At 33.7% G+C, this 15,123-nt stretch overlaps 1 protein-coding gene across 7 annotated transcripts in view; it reads right to left on the reverse strand.

Annotated features, from left to right (window-relative positions):
- Nucleotides 1-15,123, reverse strand: part of LOC126755066 (uncharacterized) — a 176,306-nt gene that overhangs the window by 116,310 nt on the left and 44,873 nt on the right. The window contains exon 2 of one of the 7 annotated variants that reach the window (XM_050467368.1): nucleotides 918-979. The exons of the other annotated variants lie outside the window; for them this stretch is intronic. The gene's annotated coding sequence lies outside the window, so the exon portion shown is untranslated. The remainder of the gene's footprint in view (nucleotides 1-917; nucleotides 980-15,123) is intronic. 7 annotated transcript variants of the gene reach the window in all.

Here is a 15,123-nt window from a genome sequence, read left to right on the forward strand (position 1 = left end):
AATTTTGCATAAATCTTAATAATTTAATATTTAATTAACTTAATATTTTATTTTGTTTTAATAACTGTATCTGCAATTTGAAATATATATTTGTACAGATGCTTTATTTTCACTTTTTAATTGTTTAATGAAAATATTTTAGAATTTTTTTATTATAATTTTGCTTTAGAAGGAAACTATATATTTTCAAAATAATGTTATCATAATTTTTTTCATTTTATTTTTTTTTTTAATAAAATTTCAAATTGATTATTCTATACTTGTTAATTGTTGGTTTTTAATTATTCATATTTGTATATTATAATATTTATTATTGTGTATTTATTAAAATTTAAAAAAATATTTTTTTATAGGTGGGACATTTATTTTTAATTCTAAAGTTTTCTTCTAATTGTAAACCTTTTTCTATAATTAAAATTCTTTTTATAAATTTTAAATTGTTTTAGTTTTAAATTAAAGCTTTCAAAATTTTAAAGTTAATTTTTTGTATAAAAATTTATTTTTTTCTTAAATATATTTTATTTCAATTTCAACATAAACAATTCGCCAAAAATTTTTGTTGTTCTTGCACTCAGTTGCTCACTGTAAACTAATTGTGTACATTTTGTTGGCGTGCGCTGTCACGTTCACGTGATTATTTCATTAGCATCATGCCAACTCAAAAAAAATCAACAAAACAAAACCAAATTTTAATGCTGCAGCTTTACTGATTTCACTTCTTTTCTTTGCTGCTTAAATACTTTACTTATCACTTTGCACCTTCTTGTTATACACACACTAAGCAGTTGCTAATTGCCGACTTCTTTGTATTTTTGCAATAATATTACGTAACATTTAATTTGTTTGCACTTGTTGCATTTTTTTATGTTTTTTGCTTTTTATTTTAATCGTCTCTTAGTTGTGTTTTTCAATTTCACCTTGTGGTTGTTGTGTTCTGATTGAATGGAAATTGCGCTAATTGAAGTTACGCCGTTTTAATCTATAACGAGAAAAGAAAATAAAGGATGACCCTGAATTACAAATATAATATTATGAATAATAATTTTTCAATAAAGCAAAATTACTCGTGATACGAAGTGAAATAAAAATCAATAAATTCTTAACCTAGCTTCGTAGTCATGCCCAAAAAAAATGAAACGTACAACGGGGCTGCACAATACTAATATGGTCCTAAAGTCCAGTTATTACAATATTTACAATATTGTAGGAAACTCTAAAGTATATATACATATATAAATGTATATATATATGTATATATATACATATATATATATAAATATATAATATAATGTAACATCTTTTGTCTGTTACTTTATGAAAATCGATAATGAAATCTTTCATAGAGACGCTAATTTCTCTGAAGGTTCTGATGATGGAAGAGCATGTCCCAGAATATATTTTGCAAAAAACATACCCCATAATTTCTGTATCAACAAAACCACCACTGACCCAATTGATTACATAGATGGATTGTATTGTATGCCACTTTCGAATTTTTGAATGGTTTATAGACAACGACAAGTTCTTTTTTTTTGAGTTTGGAGGAAAGTAACTATTTATTAGTTTAATTTGGTAATAAAAGCAAAGGCGAAATATTTTATAAAATCCTGGAAATAATAAAGGAATATTATATGGTAGGTAGGTAGGTAGGTAGGAGTGCAGCCCTATCGGGCTCAATTAGCACTTGATGTGCCATTTTGATACACTGTTCGTAGAGTCAATCAAACTTTTTGTCAACTGTTATTAGGCATTTCAGCTGTTTCAACGGTGCCCGAAGAAATGCCAAGTGTATTATAACTGACGGACAGATTACTTTAAAATCGCAAATGGTTCTTTTTTTCGTTTAGACACTTGAATATGTTTGATTTATATATATTTATTATATTGAATGCTGTATATTTGGGGATCAGTTGTTTCAACAGGCTTTCGACCGACTATAGCTCTGCTAAGGATATGATTGATTCTGAAAATAGAGTTATCTTTAATAATCCATAAATAGATTGATACTGATTGGATGGGTGGTAAGTACTCTTAATGTGAAAAATCTAAAATTTAAAAAACGATGGAGGGAGGTATTTGATATGTCAAAAATGTGTACAAAGTTTGAAATGAATCGATCAAGCAGTTTTGAAATCGCAGTGAACACGGACTTTGAAAAAATATTTTTGAGAAAAACGCTTCTAAAATTTACAAACTAAAAAAGTGACGAAAAAAACTACCCTATATTGTCAAAAGTGCGCTCAATAATGTACAAAAGTCCAAGTAAAATGACTCAATCCATACTTTAGAAATAATAACCAAAAAAAGTATTTTTTTTTATCATGAAAAACTTGAATATTTCAAGAGACATGAAATTTTCAAAATAGTTGGAAAGTTCATAAAAATCACTAGAAACATATTACAAAAGTGCTGCCATTGATGTGAGATTATATATCGAAAAATTTCAAAACTAAAACAAAAAAAATAATTATTATTATAAAAACAGCAGCAAGCAATAATAAAAGAGGTTAAAAACGAAATTATATTTTAAAAGAGGCTGTGCATAGTTAAAATCTGTAATCAGATTAGTAACGCCAGGTTTAAATGCGCGGTGGTTACACGGACCGATTGACCAAAGCATATAATACCTATATATTATATGTACATATATACAAATAATACGTATGTAAATCTCAAGCACCTGTAAATATATATATATATTTTTTACCTTATATATATACCCGTATAGATATCTAGTATATATAGACATATCATAATCATATTTATGTAAGTTGCATAGATATGTATATTTAATTTTATTTATCCATAATGAATTGGACACACATCTACTAATGTTTAAGTTTTGTGAATACATGCGTACACACATACATGCATAGCACATACTTATATATACATACATAAATAAGTTGAGTATAATATGCCTCAGTAAGCGCCTCTTTAATTGCATTGAACTTAATGGGCAAAGTTTATGAACTTCGTTTATTTAAATTAAACACTTTCAAAGCTGCTTAAGAAGCGTGTGAAACTTAGCGGTAAATAAAAATTTTAAATTTCCGTAATTTTTTAATGGAAAAACGGTGTAAGTGTACAATAAGCACATTCATTCACGGGTATTAAGTTTGATTGATTTAATAATGGAGAAACAGAAAAAGGTGGCGAAGTAAAAACTCATGTCCAAGCTTTTAATGTACTAGCACATGGGCCACTAAATCATAATAGTTGTATGAAAAGATTTTCTAGTGACTTGAATACATATATTTTTTTAAAGGGTACAAACATCAGCTACTTTTAGGGAAATTATTGCTTAATATGGAAAAAGTACTTATGAACTTTGTGAATATTTGGCTCCCTAGAAGTCTTTTTAAAGTCTCCAACAATAATCTGCTAGCATTTCTGTGTTTCATTTCGCTTGTTAACACTTCTTCATTAAGGAAATGTGCCGATGGAACCTCTCGCCATGTTCATCACTCACAGTACCCAAATATGCCGAAAAGAAATCCAGATGAGAGTCCAGCATATGCATTTTTAAGCACATACAAGTATTATACCCCAAAGCTTTAAATGACATTATAAGTATTACATCCTCTTTTTCCCCAAAAAGCAGTCGGAACCTCCGAAATCGGCTTATGAACGAAAAAACTTTTGTTATTGTAGAAAAGATGGATAAAACGGAATTTCGCTTGTTGATAAAATATTGCTTTTTGAAAGAAAAAAATACAACGGAAGCAATATATTGGCTTGATGACTATTGTCCGGATACTACCCCAGTAAAATCAAGAAAATTAATCATCAATGATTGGTATACTAAGTTAAGACGTGGAAAAATAAGCACCGAAGACGGTGAACACAGTGGACGCTTTGGGCGTCGTGGTTACCGAATAAAACATCAAAGAGGCCACAAAATAATTTTGGAAGACCGTGAAGCAAATTTGTTCGAGATGCGAGGCACTCTATAGCTATTAACTGAACGAATATTTGAGTATGAGAAGGCTCTGTGCAAAGTGGGCGCCGCACGATCTCACTTTTGACGAAAAACAACGACGAGTTGATAATTCAGAGCAGTGTTTGGAGATGTTCAAACGTAATAAATCAGAGTTTTTGCATCGATATGTGACAATGGATGAAACATTGATCCGTCTTTTCGCTCCAAAGTCCAATCGACAGTCATCGGAGAGGACTGCACACCGTAAACACGTTTAAAAGCCCGGAAAAACGCAACAGTCAGCTGGCAAGCTTATGGCGTCTATATTTTGGAATACGCATGGAATAGTAACTTTGAGGGACGTAATCGACGAAAAACGGCCGCATTTGAAGAAAACAAAGTGTTAGTTCACTAAGAAAACGCACTGTGTCACAAGTCGGTGAAAACGGTGCAAAAATCTATGAACTGGGCTTCGAATTGCTTTCGCATCCACTGTATTCTCCAAATCTGGCCCACAGCGGCTATTTTCTATTCACAGATCGCGAAAGAATGGTCGCTGGGAAGCAAATACAAACTGAACGATCGGAATCAAGTGCTTGTATGGAAACTGTTTGATTTTACGAAGTATCATCATGAAATTTGGTAAATGCAGCGGTACAATCTACGGAGAAATTGTTTACATGAAGTCATTATAAAATATAGCTGCCGACAAACTAACCGTTCGAAGTTCTTGTAAGCGTCTTGTAGCGTCGGTATGCAACCAAAGTTAACATTTTTGTTGTGTTTATTTACTGTTAACTATCAACCTTTAAAATTCACTTATGTACGTATATAAAATTAACAAACAATTTTATAAGCAAAAAAATTATTAAATAATAGAAAGGAATGGAAGGGAAATAATTGAGTATAAAAACCTAATTTTAAGTACATTTTGTTACTCAAATAATGTTGAAATAAAGTCGAACATATCTAAATGCCACAAGGTAAGAATTATTTTATTTATCTAAACAAAATCACGCTCTCTGTCAATGGGTGTGGGAAAACAATTACTTTAATCGCTGCTACCAACAGATTTAACTGTCAACAATTGTGTTGTACAAAGTGAATACAGAAATAATTGTATCAAAACCCCAAAATCCCATGACACAAGAAAACAAATAACTCCTTACTCGATATTTATGAAAAAAACCCGAAATATTTTGTCTTATTCTTACCTTACTCGAAGGCATTCAGCGGCGAGTGGGCGTTGGTAGAAACTCGAATGTTGTCATATTCAAGCATAAATACCACTTTGTGCCACTTTTAATGACAGTAAAATATATTTTCACGCTATGAAACTGTCAATGCGGATATGAGGGATTAACATACATTAATGATTTCGTTGACTTTGGCCAGTGGGCAGGTGCAATGCTGGTTGCTGTTATGAGCTTTTGCGTGAACGATAATAACTTTATTCAGCATTCACATAACATTTGAATGTGTGTTCAAAGTGTAGTTCACTAGTTAAATATGTCACAAAATTCTATTAAAAATTTCGTTAATTAAATTTAAAGGGTCACAGTTTCTTTACAAACACAATAAAGCCCCCGATTTCTTATCTCTCAGTGTATATCTGACATGAGAAAGCTATTCATAAAATCCGTAAACCAGTTGCAGGTCAGTTATCTCTTTGACTGTCAATCACAACCTAATTTTAAACTATACAAATATTTATATTCATTATATATGGAGTCATATGTAGAAGTTCACGCAAATGAGAAAAGTTCTCAGAGCGCTTCACTAGGCAGTGGCTAGAAACGATTCTTTTACATACATTGGTTATTTTCCAGGCAGCGGTACAACATCCGATTGAAAGCAAGTTTGACATGAAATCTTTTGTATTTTTTAAGACTATTTTAGATTCATTCATCGAAGTTAACGTTTTTTTTTTATTATTTCTATACAAATATTCGTTAATCGTACTAAGTGTACGTAAATCGATTTTCGGAGTATTAAAGTAATCAATCAGAGGCCGATTGTATTGAAGCACGATCTCCTAAAAATTAAAGTAATACTTACATCATAAAATCTGCTTAAAACTTTCTTTACTTTAACAAACTGATATTCTAAAATTTTAATTTAAGTCGTGTAGAATTCATTTTTTCACAACATATATTCTTACTTTCCAGCATTGTTTAAGAAAGAGTCAGAATACAGTGTCTCATTAGAAACCTGAACCACTTCAACTAACCTTAATTAAACAGCCAAAGTAAACAGGCAAAGTCGTCGAATTACCAAGTTACGACACACTCACACACACATTTGAGAAACGTTCGATTGCACCATTTTCAGCGCGAAAACCAATTGTTGCATGCAACTTAACACCTTTTAAAGCCATTTAATTTAATTAGCAATTAGCACGCAACGAAATTCTAAATCGGCTACAAGATCCGCTCACAACACAAAGACAACAGCAACAAACAGGCCCAAACAGCGCTAAACGGCTTCTAGTAGTAAGAGAGATAAATAAACAACAATAAAAACAAATATAAACAAATGCAGCAAAGGTGTTAAAGTAAGAGTTAAAACCAGTTGACCAGTTGATCAGTGACTTACTGCCACAAATTAGTTCGCTCGCAAAGGCTTCACAACGCTAACACTTGCCTATACACATAACATATATACACACAGTTAGATAAGTATATACATACAAACATGTGTGAGAGTCTTATTCAATACAGTTACCGACGTAATGAATTAAAACAAAGACAACAACAAAGCATACGGAAAAATAAACAAGTTCATATCAACCAATTCATTCTACTTCTTGTTGTTGTACTTGTTATTGGTTCAGAAAAGTGAATGACAAATTCCAAAACAATTGTAGTCGAGTTTAATGAGCGGCTTTTGTAAGTACAGTGGAGTCTCGTTTGCAGCAAATGTGTTATGTATTGTGGAATATTAAAAATGCTTCAAAAATAAATTTTACTCTTTAGTGCTATGTACATATATGCTAACACATAGTCGTGGTTGCTTTAGACAATTATACAAACCAAATTTTGTGAGGGTATCTCATCAAATGAAAACGTTTCCCATAGAAGTACTTGATTCCGGATGTCCAGTTTATATGGCAGTTATATGCCATAGTGATCCGATATCAGATCTCGGTTCCGACAAATGAGCAGCTTTTTGGTGAGATAAGGACGTGTGTAAAATTTCAGATCGATATCTCAAAAACTGAGGGCATATATGCAGACAGACGAACGAACATGTAGTAGATCAACTCAGCTCGTCATGCTGATCATTTATATATGGCACATATTTTATAGGGTCCCCAACGTTTGCTTCTGGATGTTGCAAACTTCGTGTCAAACTTAGTATACCCTCTTCAGGATTTAAAAATCGGAATATGCAAATATTTGAAATAGGCTTAGCTTCTAAAAATAGACAATTCCTTGTTGAGTTTTTTAGACAATAGAAATTTTAAGTAATTTCTAAAAAAGTTGCACGAATATGCCTTGTATGCCGAAGTTAGAGATAATCCAATAAGAGCTGCAAGTTTTTATTCGCGGCCTCCTCCTTTTCAACTCAACTCAAATAAAATATCTGTCACAGTTTTCTGAAACACAAAGAATGACTAAACGAAAAATATTTATGCTCTATTTTAAGGAGTTTTCTTTTTCTTAGAGGTCAATTAAAATAAATCCATTATTGGATAATATTCGACCGCATAGACTACGTCCAGCACACAGTGAAGAAATTATAGTGTAAGCGTACAAAGAACAGCTTGTTCAAGAACTGACGCCGTACGACCTTCCCAAGCGAAAAGTTCCAAAAAGAGCCGACGTTTCGAGCCAAATTTTGTTCAGCGATGAGGCCCATTTCTGGCCAATATAGGGTATATGTAGAAAGAAATAAAATTGCCACATTTGAGACGAAGAGCAACCTGAATTGATTCAAATCTTCCTTTTCATTCTGGTGGAATCATCGGTCCATATTTCTTCAAAGATGAAGCCGGTGAGAACGTAGTCGTTAATGGCGACCGTTATCGCGCCATGATAACCGATTATTTGATGCCTGGAATTGAAGTTCGTGATCTCGGCGACATTTGATTTCAACAAGATGACACCACTTCCCACATCGCATCAATCAATGGAGAGAACACCTCGGTGAGCAGATAATTTCACGTTTTGCTGTGATTGGCCACTAAGATCATGTGATATCGCATTGTTAGACTTTTTTCTGTGGGGATATGTAAAGTCTAAAGTCTAAAGACAATCCCGCTTGGATTCAGACCTTGAAACAAAACATCAGTATCATTCGCACGTCACCAGTCGAAATGCTCGAACGAATCATCGATAATTAGGCTCAACGGATGGAGCATCTAAGTCGTAGCCGCGGTCAAAGTTTGAGAGAGATAATCATCAAAAAAAATGCCAAAGAATGTTAATTAACATTCCACATTAAATTTGAAGTTTCTGTGTTTTTTCTTTAAAATAATAGGGAACCACAAAATGGATGATCCTTTACATATAGGCTTTTTATCATAAATTCAGAATATAAACTAAAATCTACATACATTCCATACATACTTATATACTTTTTAACGAGCATTTCTATGCCCACAATAGCACCTCGTCAACTGTTCATTCAATTTTAATTAAATTAATGAAGTAATAAAATAATATTAAATATGTCTGTGTGCTCTTTGTGAGTAAAAATGTATGTACATACATATAGTATGTATAATTATAATTTTCTCTGATGGAATTCTGTTGTGCCTGAGCATAGCCTTAAGTACAGCCACGAGCTCGTAGAGCGCTAAATGTTGAATTAATTAAAATTATACAAATAAAAGAATAATAATAATCACAAAGAAAGAAACAAAACAAAGGCATAAATAAAACTACCAATAACAAAACAAACATATTATTAACATATTTATTTATTATAGAAAAATATTATTCACAAAGCAATTCAAAAGAAGAATGTTGTTGAGCAAGTTTTATGGGACAGCGCTAGAACACGATGATGAATACAGTATAGCTAAACCATTTGTTAATATGCTTAACATATATATATACATACGTATGTTTCTACTATGTATATGAAAATATACATACTAGATGAGTCGTTGGTATGTTGAAAGGAAAGCCAATAACCAGCAAGAACTTTGTATTATTTCAAACTAGTAAATAGTTAGTTAATATTTAAACTAAAAATATCATTTCAATCAAGTGAAATTTCATCAAACGATTTAAAGGGATAGTTGTATATTATTTCTTCTTGAATTACAGTATAACTAATTATTAGGGTTATATTAATAGTACAATGGATATAACAGAAAAGATCAGAGTGATAATTTGTATACTATTAGAAAATGTTTTGTGTACTTTTGATCTTGATCTTGATCTTATATTCTACGGCGAATTCTGAATGGCTTGTAAACAATTCTTAGCCACAAATATTTAGATTTGGAAGAATTACAAGAAGTTACGAATTGCTCATTTCCCAAGGCAGTACTAGCGCTTACACGTTGGGTCGAATTTGTGACCATACTATAGATCAAACTAGTGAGTGGAACTGGTTTACAACCAGCGATTTGGTTAGCTTACTTCATAACACAATCAGCGTTTGCTGTTTCCAGAATTCCATGAGTATGAAGTATTATTTTGTGAAAATTAAAACTAATTTTGAATGGGAAACTATAAAAAAAATTCATTCAACGTTTGTAGATATGGAATCCATTTTTGTCAGTTTCGGCTCTTCCCCATAGCTTTTTGAAATTGTTTTTTTGTGCAACATTTAAAATGGCTATCATTTGCTTTTTGACCCAAAGTATCATCTTCATATAATATTGCTTGCAGTTCGGCGTCTTCAAACTTTTTTGGTGGTCTTCCACGTTCTTCATTTCTCACATCAAAATCATTATCTCTGAAGCGTTCAAATAATATACCTCGACAAGCATTCGATGCGGCTCTGGGCCACTTTTCTTCAAGTGGAAAAGAAATTAGTGTTTTTCGCAAATCATCAATTTTCGGGAAAAAATTTACATTTTCAACACAGAGAAAAAATATCGATTCTTGTTCTAAAGTTGCTGGACAAATCAACAAGATTGAATAATATCGAAAAAAATTAAAAAGTAAACGTATGTTGAAAAGATAGTGAGAATAACAAAATCGCAATAAGAAAGAAAAAAGGAAAAAACACTAAAAATTGCAACGCAATATTCAGTCGGAAAAGGTTAAACAATACCTTCGATCTCAATATCGTGGCAAGTTCGCGAATATACCAAAGAAAGATATATTTTGAACCTTCAAACAGTTGTCAAATTGTCACGATGTGGACTCATGCAGCATAAATTTCACCAACAACCTAAGCCAGGAGATCAAGTGCAGAATATCTCTTTTCAGCAGGGACTACTTTGGGATAGGTAGGCAATTGAAAAGCACTCCCGACATATTATACACACAGTCACACAGACTACCTGAGTGATAAGTATCGAAGAACATGGAATCATGTAAGGGCTCTACCGGGACATGTATATACATAGCTAAGCTCATAAAAATCCAACGAATGCGCTGATAAGGCATAGTCGTACGCACAGAAGATTTTGCTAAGGCCAGAAGCTCTTTCGATTCGAGACCTGTGCGTGGACAAAATAAGCAATGGCCCTCACGCATTCAATAGAAAGACCAAGTCTGCCCTTAGGATGTACAACTGGCGTGACCTGGCAAATGTTACATACAACCGTCAAAGTTTTGCGTCTCCACAAAAAAAGAACTCTTTGAATTCAAGGCCTTGAATCCAATGCCAAATCACCCTTGCTAACAGGTGCTACTTTGGACTGAGTAGGCGATTGAAAAGTAAAGTCCTCTTTCAACGAACAAAGACCAAGCTCTACAAGTCACTCATCATTCACGGTGCGGAAGCATGGATAATGACATCATCTGATGAGTCGGCCTTAGGAGTGTTCAAGATAAAGGTTTTGCGAAAGATTTATGGTCCTTTGCGCATTGGCAACGCGAATACCGCAGTCGATGGATCGAGATATACAACGACACTGACATAGTTCAGCGAATCAAGAGACGGCAGCTGCGCTGGCTTGGTCATGTTGTCCATCTACATCTACTCTATCTAGTAAAGAAGAAGAAGTATGTGTATGAATTTGAACCGTTATCAATATGCGTTAAACAAATCCAATCCGAATCAAAACATTTGGTGCTATACACACATTCATCTATACTACTATTAACGTAAAAGTTGAGTTTTAACTGCATAAATTATCTTTCTTCCAATTAAAGACCACCCGAATATATGTATAATTATAAAATATACTATGTATTAAGTAGTTTATATAAAAAACATTAAGGGGGTATTCTGGTTTAGAAGCATTAATTTCAGGTAATTTTAAAAGTGTCGTAAAAAAAAAGGCAATTAATATTTTTACTATACATTTTTTTATTAGTCATTTGCTAATTTTAAAAGAGTACAGAAAAAAATTAAAAACTAAAAAAAGTAAAAAATATCAACAATTATGAGCTAACAAAGTGGGGGGTCTCTAAAAATTTCCACGTGACCATACCCATGGTTTCAACCCTCCTAGTTATCTGAAACCAAAAAAAAAAAACAGATTATTAATCTAGAATAATGTCGCAATGGCCGGAACTACGGATAAGTGGGAAAAAAAATTTTCACAAAATGGCGACTGCCTGAAAAAACAAGTTTTTTTTGGATAACTTTTTCTGACTATTTCGAATTTTTTAAAAATAATGAAAATAAAAACTTGGGGATGGGGCTAGTTCCAACCATAGACAAGCCTATAAAGAAGACTCTATAAAAATTTGAAGTAAATCGGTTTAGTAGAACCTGAGAAATCGTGGGTATCGTTCCGACAAAGTCAGTTTTGAGAAAAACGCGTTGAAAGTTTCTGGTAATGTCTTTTGTTCGATTAGTTCCGGCCGAACCAGTTTGGATGTCGGGTCAGAAAATGCCTATATCTCCGAAAATAATTTGAATTTTGAAAAACTCTTAAACTTTGAACATATAAAAAAAAATCGATTTTTTTAAATTTCTAAACGAGAATACCCCCTTAATTAATCAAATTCCTTAATTACGCTTAAAAATGGCAGCTATTACTCATCCACTGTTTACTTTTTCTTTGCTTTTTTCTTCAAATCACCAACAATGGTCGTATGAAAACATACTTTTCAATTAATTAAGCAAAAATAAAACAGCCACCAATGCTTTTTACGGTCTCAGAGCGGTTTGACAACATCGCCAGCAGTTTACCGCCATTCAATAATCCGATTTCCGTCTCCGCCTTAAAACCGCTAGTCAATGACTAAATACTACAACAATCATCTTTCTAATAACCATTGTTATTATTGTTGCCATTTTCATTTCATAGATGCGCAATTAATATCGCTTGCACTCAGCGGCGCAATGGACTTTTGTGCGTCCGCGTCATAAGCGGCTTGCTGACCTTGCGGCGCAGCAAAAACGAGCAAATAAGCAAGCAAAATGGAAAATGAAAAATAAAACAAATAAAACAACGTATTTAGTAGACTCATACAAAGGTATGCAAGCAAATAACACACAAATAAATGAGACAAGCATTCAAACACATGTGCTTTTACAAACAACAACAAACTCAGCGAGACAAACAAATGCAGCTAAAACAACAAAAATCCCAACAAATGCCAACAGCAATGAGTAATAACAAGCGAGTAAAAAGAAATATTTAAATGTGCATGAAATCAGCAGCTCGAATTTCTAAGCTTTGCACAGCTTCTCGATGGACGAGTGTTCGGCATTCGGTATTCTGATACATGCAAATTGCACATGAAGGCGGTTACATATGTACGTGCACATACGCGAAGAGTAAATACCCTGTAGGAATAAGAACGCCATCATTCTTCTTTACTGACATAGAAACCGCTTACGCGGTTGTAGCCGAGTTAACAAGAGCGCGCCAGTCGTTTCTTCTTTTCGCTATTTGACGCCAATTCGAGATACCAAGTGTAGCCAGGTCCTTCTCCACCTTATTTCTTCAATTCAATGAAGGTCTTTCTCTGCCCCCAGCGGCGGGTGCTGAAACCTTCAATGATGGCGTGTTCCATCCGGATATCGTGACCGAGCCAACGCAGCCGCTGTCTCATGATTTGGTGGATATGTTATTGATTCCTTCACTGCTGTATTCGTCGTTGTCAATGCGCTAAAGGCAATAAATCTTCCACAAAATGGAATACTCCTAAGGCCGGCTCATCAGATGATGTCATTGTCCATGACTGCGCACCATATAACATCGGACGGGAATTATGAGAAACTTGTAGAGTTTGGTCTTTGTTCGTCGAGCGAGGTCTTTACTTCTCTCTTGCTTACTTAGTCCAAAGTAGCATCTGGCGGCAAAAGTGATTCTGCGTTGGATTTCAGGACCTTGAAGTCAGACACATTTTTTGAGTTACTTTTCTGTGGCGCTACAACCGAATTTGCACAGAACATATTATTTCGACTCCTCTGACAACAGCATGAAAGTAAGTGGAATCAAATGGTAACCACTTCCACTCCCCATATAACGGTTTTCCTAAAAACTGCAATAAATCTATAACGAAGTGCATCAGAGACATTAAATTTTACATCCGAGACGACACAAAGAGCAGGTTCAAAATTAGGCAATGGGCGTGAAACCGCCCACATTTAGGTGAATTTACATACCGAATCTACTACAACAATTCAGCCAAATTTGGTACATAAGATTATTTTGATATTCTGCATTTACAGTGCAAAAATGGGCGAAATTGGACGGTAACCACGTCTACTTCACCTATAACGCAATTTTAAATTCCATTTGATTCTTTCAAGCACTAAATAATATAGCGGGATAAAAATTCGCACAAATATGTCCTTTGCGGTATGCCTTTTCAAGCTTAAAAAGTGTCAAAATCGGACCATATGTATACCCCAAAATACCGGAAATTGTAGGCTTTACAATTGGCCATTGTCCGATCGGGACTTACGGGGCAAGAATAGAAATGTTATCGGATTACAGTTGCATGAAGAAGAGGAAAAAATTATCTGAACACTTCCTTTTGGAATGTCCCGCTCAGATCAGGGCTAAAAACCTCGGATATCATAGCTTTGGCAACCAGGTGAATTAACGAAACTCCTAAGCAAGTTTGAAACATTCAACTACTGCAGTTCCAAGTGTGGTCATTCTTCAGAATTAGCCATAAATCTTGAACCTGAATAAATATAACCGAATCTATATATTTATATTTAGGGCATATTTGTATAACACGATGACGCCAAAAGCTAAATATCTCACTCAATGACAATAATTTAAGCTTCTGCTATTTCTTTTAATAATGACTTGTTCGGAGTCGCTTTTAAAATTGTACACGCCTTTATTTATCTCCTCCTATTTGTCAAACTTGCAGAGTGTCGAATCGTACAAAAAACTAAATTAAAGCGAGCAAAGACGCCATATCAAACTGGGGAGTGCTGAATGTTCAAAATGTGTAAGACAGTGGGCTATTTTTCTCCGCTGTAGGCTGTAAGCATGACAGAAACTTTTTCAGATTAGTCAAGCTATTTGTTATATTGATTATGTTCATAACCTAGCGTTACCAAAACAAAAAAAAAACAAAAAATGTATTCTTTTATTAGCTCGAACTAAACTGAATCCTTACCAAATTCATGCTTTCGGGGAAGATTTGTTTCACCCCTTCGTTGCATATAGATTAGTCCCCAAAGTATTTAGCAATGTTGCTGTATTCAGCAGATTCCAATTCCTGCAGGGTATTCATAATATGCGTATAATTGCAATATTGCGTAGGTGCACACATAAGAGTGATATTGTTGTTTAGTTTTATTTACAAAATATTTTTTCACATTTTTGTCTTGCGTTTTTCTATGATTTTCTGTAGTTTCACTTCGTTTTGTATTTGGATCAATGTCAACGGTCTAACAGCAAAACAAGTAATAGCTGTAGTAATAACAGTAATGCCAACATCATAACGCCAACACCAGCTGCAGCAACACTGTTAGCAACAACAAAATCGAATAACCACTTCATAACTCTAACAGTTGTGACCTTATTGCTAATTACTTCAAGAATAACATCAGCAACTGGAAACTTGCAGTCGCTCGCCTTAGCTGGCTTGCTACCGTTGGCTACCCCTGGCGACTGTCAGACGGTCATATGAGCTGCTGCTGTCTGG

Source organism: Bactrocera neohumeralis, chromosome 4 (assembly GCF_024586455.1).
Source record: "Bactrocera neohumeralis isolate Rockhampton chromosome 4, APGP_CSIRO_Bneo_wtdbg2-racon-allhic-juicebox.fasta_v2, whole genome shotgun sequence".
In the NCBI taxonomy this organism is placed as follows: domain Eukaryota; kingdom Metazoa; phylum Arthropoda; class Insecta; order Diptera; family Tephritidae; genus Bactrocera; species Bactrocera neohumeralis.